Raw genomic sequence first — 11,023 nt, 5'->3', positions numbered from 1 at the left:
TCTGATGGGAAATTGCAACTGAAAAATAGTGCTCATACCCATTTGCAAAAGAAAATTTAAGAATAAAGAAATAATTTTACTCAGACAGAAAGAATCACTTTTTCTCTGCCTTGCAGTTCCCAGCCATAGCCTTGTGGGTGCAGGGCTGCTGAATTCAATCAAGAGTTGAACTCCTCAAAAATCAAAGTAGTATCAGTGCTTTGATTAGATGTAGCTGCTAGCATTCTGCTGACATCCCATCAGCTGTGTGCTTAAGAGATCCATTTGGGAGAACGAGAAGCTTCCTTATTCTCTTCTTTAATGGTCGGAGTTCACTTTCTGCAGTTGTGATCTAATGTAGAGAGAAAGGTGTTTGCTGGCAATCAGGCAAATGCACTTTGAATAGGAATAGGGATTGTGAAACATTCTTCCTTCAGACAGTAGGCTTTGTAAGAAAAGATAGCTTTCGTATCAGTTTGCATCCTTCTATAGCCATTTAATATGATATAGTGAGTCTTGGCACTAATACATACTAATATATTAAAACAATTACTAAAAACTGCATTAGCTACCCTGAGCCATGTAGACTTTGGCTTGAAATGACCATCTATGGCGTTGCCCTTCTCAGAATCAGGAGTAACCCTATCCCAGTTTGGAAGTGACATGGCTACCAGTGCCACATACTATGAAACCTTAGCAATGCAACTACATCCTATTTGGAAGGTCCTCCTTACCAAGTTAGCTGTGTGGACAATGAGGAGACACAACGCCTTGTGTTGGTGCTTAAAAATCAGCTGGAACAACTCTGTGTAGTAAAGCCATGCTTAGAAACGAATTAATTTTCCCTTTATGTACACCAGGACTGCAGTACCGCTAAGCGCATACCGTATTGATGTCCCTGCTCGGCAGGAGGCTCGGCGCTCCTCTGCATTTGCTAATGCTGCTCCTCAGCATCTTTTACCTGGATTTTTAAGGAGACGCCTTCAACTTTACAGAGCAGCCTGCTCGGCGCTGGGCGATGAGGAATGGCACACGGTACGGGGGGGGTTGCGGATGTGCCGAGCGCCGCCCGCGGCCGCGGGGCGGGCACGGGGGAGGCGCGGCCGCCCCGCCGGGAAGCGCCCACGGCCCCGGGGCCGGCGGGAGCCGCTGGGCCGGAGCGTGCGCGCGCCCCCGGGAGGCGGAGCCGCGGCGCGGGCGGGGCTCTGCGGCGGCGGCGGGCGGGACGGGGCGTGCTGCCGGCGGGCGGGCAGGGACGGACGGAGGGAAGCGGGGGAGGCGCTGGCTCGCCCGCCTGCTCCTCGGTCCGCCGGTTTCGCGGCGCTGCCCGGGCAGCAGAGCTGCCGCCGAAGCGAATGGGGAGGCGGCGCTGAGCGGGCTGCCCTCCGCGGGAGTCGGCAGCCGAGGGCAGCGGCGCGGAGGGCGAGCAATGCCCCTCACTTCTCTGCTTGCGCTGCCTTTCCTCCTTCTCCTCCCGCTCCCGGCTCTGAAGCTTTTGTTTTCTCCGGCCGCTGTGATGGCAGGAAACTTCCCGGAGGGATGGGCTCAGGCCGGGCTTGTGCTGCGCCGGGCTCCGCAGGGCTCCGGCCACACCGTGAGGTGAGGCGAGGCGAGCGGCGGCGTCGCGCCGCGGCCGCGGCAGTTCCGCGGGACCGGCTGCTGCTCCGCCCGGCCGAGGGCGGCGGGACGGGCGGCGGGAGCGCGGAGAGAGTTGCGCCGGGGACCGCGGGGAGCGCCCGCGGCTGAGCCGCTTCCCCTGGCCGCGGTCCCACCACCGGGACGGCGTCCTAGCCCCGGGGGTCCATGCCCGTGGGCCAGGACTGCTCGGGGGTCCGCGCCCCGAGGAGGCTGCGTGGGCACCGGGCGTCTCTTCTTCCGCCGGAGCCGTCGGCGGGCAGCGGGAGCAGGAGCGCTGCCGGAGCCGGGTGGGCGCGCTCGGCCGCGTCCGGGGCCCGTGGTGCCGCCTGTGGGGGGCTGCTCCTCCCCCGGCGGCGGCGGGGGCCGCGCTTCCGGCCGGGCTCCGTCCCGGGAGGTGGCCGGGCTCCCTCCGCTCCCGGGACACTGCCCAGAGGCACGGAGAGCTGGCTGCTGCCTGTCACCTGCTCGTCTGGCTGCTGCTTCTGCCCAACTCCTGAGCCCGCCGCTGTCGGTACGGTGTGTGTGCGTGTCGCTCCTGCAGAAAAGAAATAGAAACGCCTCGCTTGGTTTTGATTGTTTTTCATCTACTTAAAAGTATATGTAGTTTTTCTTTGGGTGTGCCACATGATGTTCCAAACTTGTTTTGTAAAAGTCAAATGATACAGTACAGCCTAGTATAGATATGTATAGATATGTATATATTCATATATATGTATATAACAAAGCGTACAATAAACTTGTTCTTGTAAATTAACAAAAACACTTTTTGAAGGATACAGTTCATTTACAGGAAGATACAGATAACATAGGAATTTTCAATGGTCAGAGTTAGGCATGCCTGGAAAGTTAGATCCATGCCCAAGAAGCTTGCTAAACAAAATTGTCCTTACTGAAATGGATAATGAATGCTTAAGCAGTGGCAAATGGGTTTTACATAATGCATTTTCTGTGGGACATATTGCACATTCTAACATTAGAGCAAAGGTGTCAGAGGCATCAGATTATGAGAAGGGCAGTTTTAAATAGACCATCTCAAGTTAACTGAAAATGTAAAGAAATGTCAAAGAGATCTGTTTCAAGATTGGTAACATAGAATACGTGCGTATTGTCAGGTGTCAAAAATGGTTTTTTTTGTTATCTGTTATGAAAATGTATTTACCAATGTTGCTGTAGCTCCAGCATAACAGTATAGACCCACAAGTAATTACATTCTTAGTCTACAGAAGCAAATTTAGTAATGACTAGTAATTAGAACTAGAGTAATTTCTAAATAATTTCCCTTTGAAATATCTACTTACAAATGATTAGCACTCTAAAGTACATTCTCTTGGCTGTTCTACTTTACTCCTTTATTAGAAGCAGCCTTACTGTAAGAACATATTCTAAATGTACAAAACTTTTTTTTTTTAAGTGAGAAAATAAATGAGACTGGAAATTAGTAGTTCACGTGCAGTGTGTGCCTACTCAGAGGAAACAGGAAGAAGCCAAGATGAGCTCTCCAAGTTTCTAATTTTCTTCTTGTGCGCTACAATGCGTAGGTGACTTTTGTCAGGTACTGCTGATCAGGCATTGCTTGTGTGCTTCATCATTGCATCTGCCACTTCTAAAATATTCCTCTAGGAACAGTAGCACATAAAGCTTGGAGAGGCTGTGATTGCTTCTCTGCAGTTAATGAAATGCACCCAAGACCATTTTCTGGTTCTGAAGCTAAGTGCTGTGGGTTAGCCCTTGTCAATGCTGTTTAACTCTCTTGCCTTCCAGAACAGGAAATTTGCATGAGAGACCTGTAGCAGCCCTGTGTTAGAAGGATGCTGTGCTGGTGTGTGGCAGCTCAGCAGTCAGTGTGACAGTGAATTCCATTTCCAGGGAGTGATTCCTGGCATTGCTTGGTTTACTGGTGTGGCCATAGTCCATCTATAACGTTGTCTATCTGCAGGTAGCCTCCCTTAGCTCTGTACTCAATGGTGGAGATTTCATTTCCCTGCGTTGAGGATCTCTGGCACTATAAAATGCTGCTTTTCATAGTCAGCTGCTGAGAAGTGCCAGGACTGCTTTCTTCCTGTTTTCTCTGCTTGTGCATGTGGTTGAAGACGGAGTAGGTGAAGGCTTGGTGGTTTTCTCACTTGTTCATAAGAGGCTTTTGTGACTTGTTCTGGTTGTCTGGGAATGTTCTCCTAGGGCAATGCATGTCCATAACAGTCCTGATGGTGGATGTGAAGCTCCCTGGCCTGCAGTCACATGGAACTTCCATAATTATTTTGCTACAAGTAGCAAGTTGGGCAGAGCAAGTTGGGTTTGTTCTTTTTTGTTTTTTTTTTTTTTAATGCTTCAGAGAATGTCAGACTTAGTTGTTAAAGATGAGGTGAGGCAAGAGAAAGTGTATCATCTAAGAAATCCTACTTGTAGTATCCAGAATTCAGGTCAAAAATTGTCAGATCATTCCACCTCTCATAGAATACTTTAATAGAATGGTGAACTTTTTATCTCTGTAATGTGTTGTTAATCTTTATTTTGCTAACCTAGACAGTAGCACAGTTTGAACTTGAGTAGTGAAATTGTTTAACCATCTCATTTCCAGCTGAGGGTAATACTTAGATACTTATGTAAGCCTGAAGTATGTGATGGGACTGGGTTAATGCTCTAAAGTACTTTCCCAAACAGGCAGCTTGGCACAGTCAAATTCCTGTTGATTTCATTAGAATGAAACCTCATAAAATACAATTCTTAATATTGAGCTATTTCTGTGTGTAGTTTAGGAGAAAGGTGAGCTATCTTTTTTTTTTTCTCCTTGCCTGTGTAAAAACACTGTTTCAGTAAGGTGTATTACACTTAGATAATGTTGGAGGTATCTGAGGAGTCCCACTGGCTTGAATGGCACTTTGAGAAATCTCTTGCATAACTGTAACCTAATTTACCTCAATCTAGATGTTTATTATACACAAGCTGTGTTTACAAGAATATTACCAAGACCACATAAGCACAGAAGAGTTTGGAAATTTAAAGCTTTGAAGTAGTGAAGATGTGGCCTGTGGGAACTGTGCCTTATACTATCTAGGACCCAGCTTTTTTCGGAATGCTTTGCATCTCGAATAAGGCAACCGAAATTAGTGAGTGGTTATCACTTTTGCATCTCTCCTGGATTTTCTCCTCCTTGTAGTTACTAAAGCAAGGCTTGAATCATGTTGATTAAATGTAATATGGTGACATACAATAATTGTGGAGAAAGCAAGGGTTTGAACTCTTGTTTGTCTTGGTGACCTTCCAAAAGAAGATGGATTCTGTGTGGATAAGCAGAATTTAGTCACATAGTTAAAGCCTATGTCACAGGGTTTAATTGAAGTCACAGGGTTTGACTGCTACTTCTCAAGTCTTCAGAGCTTGACTTTTGAAGACTAATTTTTTAACATAATTTTTGGATGTAGTTTTGGGTGTAATTTTCTCAGTGCCTTTTTTTTTTTTAATCCCTAAAAGAAATAGAAGCAAAAGATGTATTTTTTCCTGGGGTATCTTTGATAATTTCTGATATCATTAGCAAAGTGAGAACCTCTAAATGCCAGCTCAGGCTGTAACTGTGTAAAATGTAGTAGTAGGTCATGATCCATAGGTGGATTGACAATTAAGAGAGATAGAAGCCTTTATACATTTGTTATGAAATAACCCTCCTACTCTTTATGTGATATAATATAACTGACTGGAAGCTTTGATGCCCAGTTCCAATTCTGTTGGCCATCCATTCTGTGGGCAGGTCTGTCTGGTGACTTTACTGCTGTTTTCCCTGCAATATTCTACTTACCTTTTTCTTCCTGGGTTATCTTATTGCCCTGCTGCTTTCTACATTTTTCTGCCACATCCTTTTCTTTGTTGGTTTAATAAACTGTAGTTGCTAGTCACTTCATTTGTGCAGTGTTTTGTCCTAATCTAGCTTGCAGCCCTCTAGTTGCATGGGTCAGGTCAGCTGGCCAAGCAGATCAGGTCTAGAAAGCAAAGAGGAAACTGGCTTTCAGACCCAGTGCTTGGCTTTTGCAGGCTGTAGTGAGGAAATAATCACTTTATAACCTAGGTGAACTGAGGCTGGGGCACAGAACTACAGAATAACTGAGATTGGAAGAGACCTCTGGAGGTCGTGTAGGCCACCTCTCTGCTGAGAGATGAGTCTGGTTGAAAGTTAGATGAGGTTGCTCAGGGTCTTGTCCACTTGAGTGTTGAAAATCACAAAGGATGGGAATTGTACAGCCTGTGTGAGTAACCTGTTCCAGTGTTTGACCACTGTCACTGTGAAGTTTTTTCCCTAAGGCCTAATTGAAGTTACCCTACTGTAGCTTGTGTCAGTTGTCCTGGTCCTTTGCTATGAGCCTCCAAGAATAATGAGGTTCTTGTGCTCTTAAAGGCAACAGATACTTTTCTAATGCTTAATAGCTCACTTTCTGTTTGGAATATAGATAACTTTTGCCAAGTACATAAAAAACAATTCTGTTCCAGCCATGATTGCACACCTTATTCAGTAACAGGGTGATCAAATCAGTTGGATTACTTTTTTGTTAATGGGGGCAAAATAAAAGTCTTTTGCCAGCCTTGCTCTTTGAATCAGATGAGATGTTTGAAATTTCTCCTTTCTCACACGTGACCATGCATTGTATTTTCCATCAGGTGACTACATCATTGTGTGTAGTGAATAGATGCCAGTGGTTTAGGAGGTAAATTTAAGTCTTCAAGCTGGGCTTCTGAAAGACATCTTTGTCATCCTGTGATTTTTTTTTTTCACCTTATTGGGTGTATGGACCCCCTGCATAGCAAATTTAAACCCACTGACTACTTTTGGGGGCTCTGTTAGAAATGATCTACAGAGTGCTACATTGATACTGAAGTAGTCTCAACTAGCCTTTCAGGCACAATCAGTGGGGAGAAAATGAGCCTGTTCAGAAAGTAGTTTATTCTCCCTATTTGCTCAGTGTCTCTCTGCTTTGTATCATTAGAGTCTCAATGGCTCTTAGCCTTTCTATCCAGCTACGTTAAGGCAAGGTTAATCCTTAGTGAGCACCTTTCCAGTCCTTTATTTTCTTGTCATTGCTCAGTATATGATCACATGTCTTACTTGCAGCCAATTCTGAATGCTTAATAATTACATTCAATGTGTATTTCTTTTGTGGTGATGTTCATCTCTGTATCTCAGTTCTTCAGGAAAAGTTAAATTATCTTCATTACCCTACTGTCTTGTTCAAGTTATCCTGCCTCTTAAAAAGGCGAGAAGGGATGGGACGAGGGCAGAAAGTTTCACAAACAAGAGGTTTTGATTGCTTTGAGCACAAGGGGAAAACTGTACAACAAAGCAGAAGAAAAAGCATGTGTTTTTAATGCAAATTGTGAAATAATAATCCTGTCTTTCTAAAGCTGTCTTAGAACTTCAAAACCCACTACTACTTAGAAGTGGGTATTGCTACTCGTTTTCCATATCAGTAGTGTAGTTCATAAAATTATCCCTTTCAAAGGATTATTCAAGGTTCATTTTGTATAATGATAGAAAGAGACTGATACCTTGTGAAAAATAGAGCTTACTTTCTTTTTGTCAAAGACTTGAAATGTAATTTGGAAACACATTATATATCTTGATTAAGTTCTTATTTTCAGTAGATGTTCCAACAAGCCTTTTATTACGTGATCATTTTGATTTTGACTCTTTTGTCAGTTGTCACTTCTAAATTTTCTCTAGACCATTTTCTTGAGTCTTATGTGACACTTGTGGGTGTGTTTAAAAGCACTGTACATCATATACACATGATATTTTGATATTGCTAACTATATGTTCATATGCTTTTGCATATATAAACTTCAAATAATGATTTAAAATTCATACCCAGATTTCCCGCGCTTCATCCTATTACCAAAATGACTTTAAGAACCAAAGAAAATCTCCAAACAAAAATCCAAACTTCCCACATCTAGCCCAAGACATGTTATGAAATGTAGAAGAAATGAGCGTGCTGTATTTGTGGTTCCATTCTCTCAACAGTGCACACATGCCCACTAGTACCCCAGACCTTCATATGCTTGAGTACTCTGGGAAAATCATGTGGCCTGCAAAGGAACTACCTCTTTATTTTTGAAGCAAAATCAACTGAATTGCAGTAGGGCCTCCCACCACATGCCTTATTTCTGGTTTGAAGGGTTTGTGAGTTGGTAGAGCTGAGAAAAGCTAATTCTGTCCTTTACACAACTGAATTCATTCAGCATGTCTGCTCAACCTCCAAGTGTGTCAGTTGTGATAAGGAGGTGACATTTAAAAGAAATTTGGCAATATTTAATAATGACTCATAAGGCATGTTGAGAGTATTTATAACAGGGAGAAGTTGTACTATGCATTACTGATATTGGGACATCTGCATCTGCTGTCAGAAATTTCTATTGCATTTATTATGGCAATAGGGATGGGGTGAGTGCATTTGCTGACTGAAGTTAGAAGTGTTTTCCCTCTCCATTCCATTCATTTTGATAAGAAGGCAATTTCCGACTGCATTCATCTTTTCTGGAGATATCAAATCAAAGCATGAAATCTCAGGTAATAGCACTTATGCTGTTAAACTGTTAGATCCAAATGAACTGAATTAAATGTGTTTTCAAGGCTGCCACAAATGATAGACTTGAAAAAGCATCTTCATGGTACACTGCCAATATGGTGATACGCTTCAAGCTATTTTCAGCAAGGCTGAAAATAAAATAGCCCTGGAATATTCTCTCTGTTTTTTCTGCACTGTTTGCAAAGTCTATCTCTGTTCTTGGATATGTAGCTATTTGAATAAACAATCAGATTCTTTGTTTATTGATGCCAGTATAAATGAGTGTGAATTAGGCATTGGTCCAGAGACTTACCTGTCTCTTTGGTGGTCTTCCAAGACTTCACACATGTGAAATGATGGGAAAGATGGGTTATCTTGATTCAGTTACAGTGTTTGTGGGATTCTGGCAAGCTCCAGAGCACACTGAGGATCTCAGCATCTTAACTCCAGGGAGCAGGGCCTGGTGAATCACTCCTTGGGGAGGCTGGTGTCAGCTGTTGACAGGGCAATTTCTGCAGTTTGCTGAAACTACAGAATTGCAGAATGTACCTATTAAGTATTATGTTACTCTTATATGGAATCCTGAGTCAGATTTTCAGGCAGATGTGTGCAGACCATTATAGGCACCAGAGGTGTTCATATACAGTACTGTTACAAAACAAGAGAAGTAAAGTAGGTATGTGAAATTATTTAGGTGAATTCACTTTCCAGAAATACATGTTCTGTCTGACTGCTGAGTAAGCTTATGTGGTTACCTGAAAGCTGTGTTGAATTAGGTGGGATCAGTCTCAGCCCTAGTAGGAAGAAAAGGAGGAGGGAGATGGTGTGTATAAAACCAGATGCTGGTAAGGAGCTGGAATTTCCTAAGGTCTGAGGTTGGGGATTCATATTGATAAACACTTTCCAATTTTGTCACACATTCCCTAAAGGGCTCCCCAGTTCAATCCTCAGCCTGCTCTAATCTCTCTTCATTGCTGTCAGCAGGTCCGGCAGTGAGGACCTGTGTGCCACCACTGTACAGCTGAGTCACACAAAGTTGTGCAGAACTGAAATGGCTCACTGCATGCCAGAGGTATTCTGTGGATTAAAGACTGGCTTGCTGTTAATGAGTCTTTGAGATAGGGGCAGTGGTGGTTCTATTCTACGTAACTTTGCAAGGTTGAAGTTGCCAAATTCAGGCAAAACAGTGTATGTTTAAGATGCATTCTGTGATTTTAAGTTGTATCCATTCATCTGTGATAGAAGGTCTGATGTTATCCAGTTTCACTGGGAAATTGCTAGTTACCGTCCAGTTCTTCGCCTGGATATCCTGAATAGTTTGACCCTGTTATTTTTACCCCATTACTGTTGTGGACTGGATTTTTAGTTTAGTTTGTATAGATGATGCTTATAGTTTTAGATGCAAAAAGTTAAAGAGTAAGTACTTCTAAGACAAGCGGCTCTACTTTGTAATGTGATCAGTTTTCATCAGGGTTTTTCTGGCTGTCTTTCATGGCATTGCATTCTAGGTCTTGCAAATTACTTCTCTTTGAAAAGTCTTAAGAGAACTGATTGACCAAGTGCAGTTCTAAAGGCCTCTTCAGCTGGACATGGTGAAACAAAGAGGAAGTATTTCATTTCTGAAACTCTTGGTGGAAGATATTCTCTATATAGGAACCAGCTTTTCAAACTAGAGCAGTGAGAATTTGTGTGTGTGTTTTAAGGACATTACTGCCTTTTCAGATTCATTTACATGCTCAGTAATCACGATGACTGTTTAAAATATAAATGGTTTTGAGCCTATTTCCGGTGTACGGGAGGATATGGTTTGAGAATTTAGCTTTCTGCAGCCAGATGGATTATAGTGTTGCTAAGGAAACAGACTATAAATGAAGTGGCAACTGGGTGTCCCTAGAATATCAGACTGCTTGAAGCTGGTATTTTAAACTCATTTGGGTGGGTAGCTAGATGATGTGATGAGAAGTTAATTTCCTGTATTTTATGGTTCATTTATTTTCATTGCTTTATTAGTACTTAGAAAAGGTACCTTAACTTCCCACTGCCACTACCTGGCATGTGGGTCACTGAACCAAAAATTGCTATGGGAATTAGGAAATGGACAGAAGCTGTACAGGGACGCAGGTTCTAAAATAATCATTCAAACTACTGTGTAGTGGATAGGTAACAGTGTATAAAGACCTGGCAGCAGTATGGTCTGACTGAAAAACTGATATAAGGAAGTGAGCTGAGTTGCTTCAGAGTACTTGGAAAGAACAGAGCTTCTACAGACCTGGTGAAGTTACAGGTTTTGAACTTCATGTATAAACGTATATATTATAGTTGTTTGATACACATACATGAAGTTGCTCAGAGTAAGGGAATTGGGTTGTGGTTTTGATACTTGCTGTTCCCAAGAAAATACCTGGCTCTTTTTTTCCTAGTGCTTTTAATGAAAATGTATCAGATTTCCAGACCAGGGTTAATGACTGATACATCACAGGTGGTGTTTTTGGTTTTTCTTTCCTTACCAGTGAAAAGGGCAAGCATACCTGAGCCATTCTAGCTAAGCATGCAGCTAATAGATCAAGACTTAAGTAAGCTGAGCCTGCAGGACAGACAGCAACCTCTCCTGTTGATAAGATGGACTGGGAGGAGGACAGGCAATGGTTCAGTCTGTGGAGCTTCAGAAACTTGCCTTTTCTACTTCTGTAACAAAAAGGTCTGGAGAGCTCTTGGTAAGAGTGAAAGTGGTAAGAACTTGCCAAGCAAAGATAGTTTGTAAGCTAAATATGAAGTGGAAGGCTAAGGAAGGTTTTCAAGTATGTACAGGTGGTTGGTAAAATTTCCATTCTAGGTGTTGTGAATTGAAATTCAAC

The 11,023-nt window shown here is 43.1% G+C and overlaps 1 protein-coding gene across 2 annotated transcripts in view; it reads left to right on the top strand.

Annotated features, from left to right (window-relative positions):
• The first annotated feature begins 1,293 nt into the window (after window positions 1-1,293).
• The window catches only part of GPR63 (G protein-coupled receptor 63), a 28,302-nt gene continuing 18,572 nt past the window's right edge, over window positions 1,294-11,023 (top strand). The window contains exon 1 of one of the 2 annotated variants that reach the window (XM_054279993.1): window positions 1,294-1,578. The gene's annotated coding sequence lies outside the window, so the exon portion shown is untranslated. Of the gene's footprint in view, window positions 1,579-2,081; window positions 2,129-11,023 lie in introns of those variants that run through there. The other variant, XM_054279994.1, reaches the window with a different exon arrangement.

The sequence above is a fragment of the Melozone crissalis genome, unplaced genomic scaffold, assembly GCF_028551555.1.
Source record: "Melozone crissalis strain CALT ecotype California unplaced genomic scaffold, PUWL_Pcris_2 ptg000027l_1, whole genome shotgun sequence".
In the NCBI taxonomy this organism is placed as follows: domain Eukaryota; kingdom Metazoa; phylum Chordata; class Aves; order Passeriformes; family Passerellidae; genus Melozone; species Melozone crissalis.
This window is presented reverse-complemented; position numbering and strand designations above follow the sequence as displayed.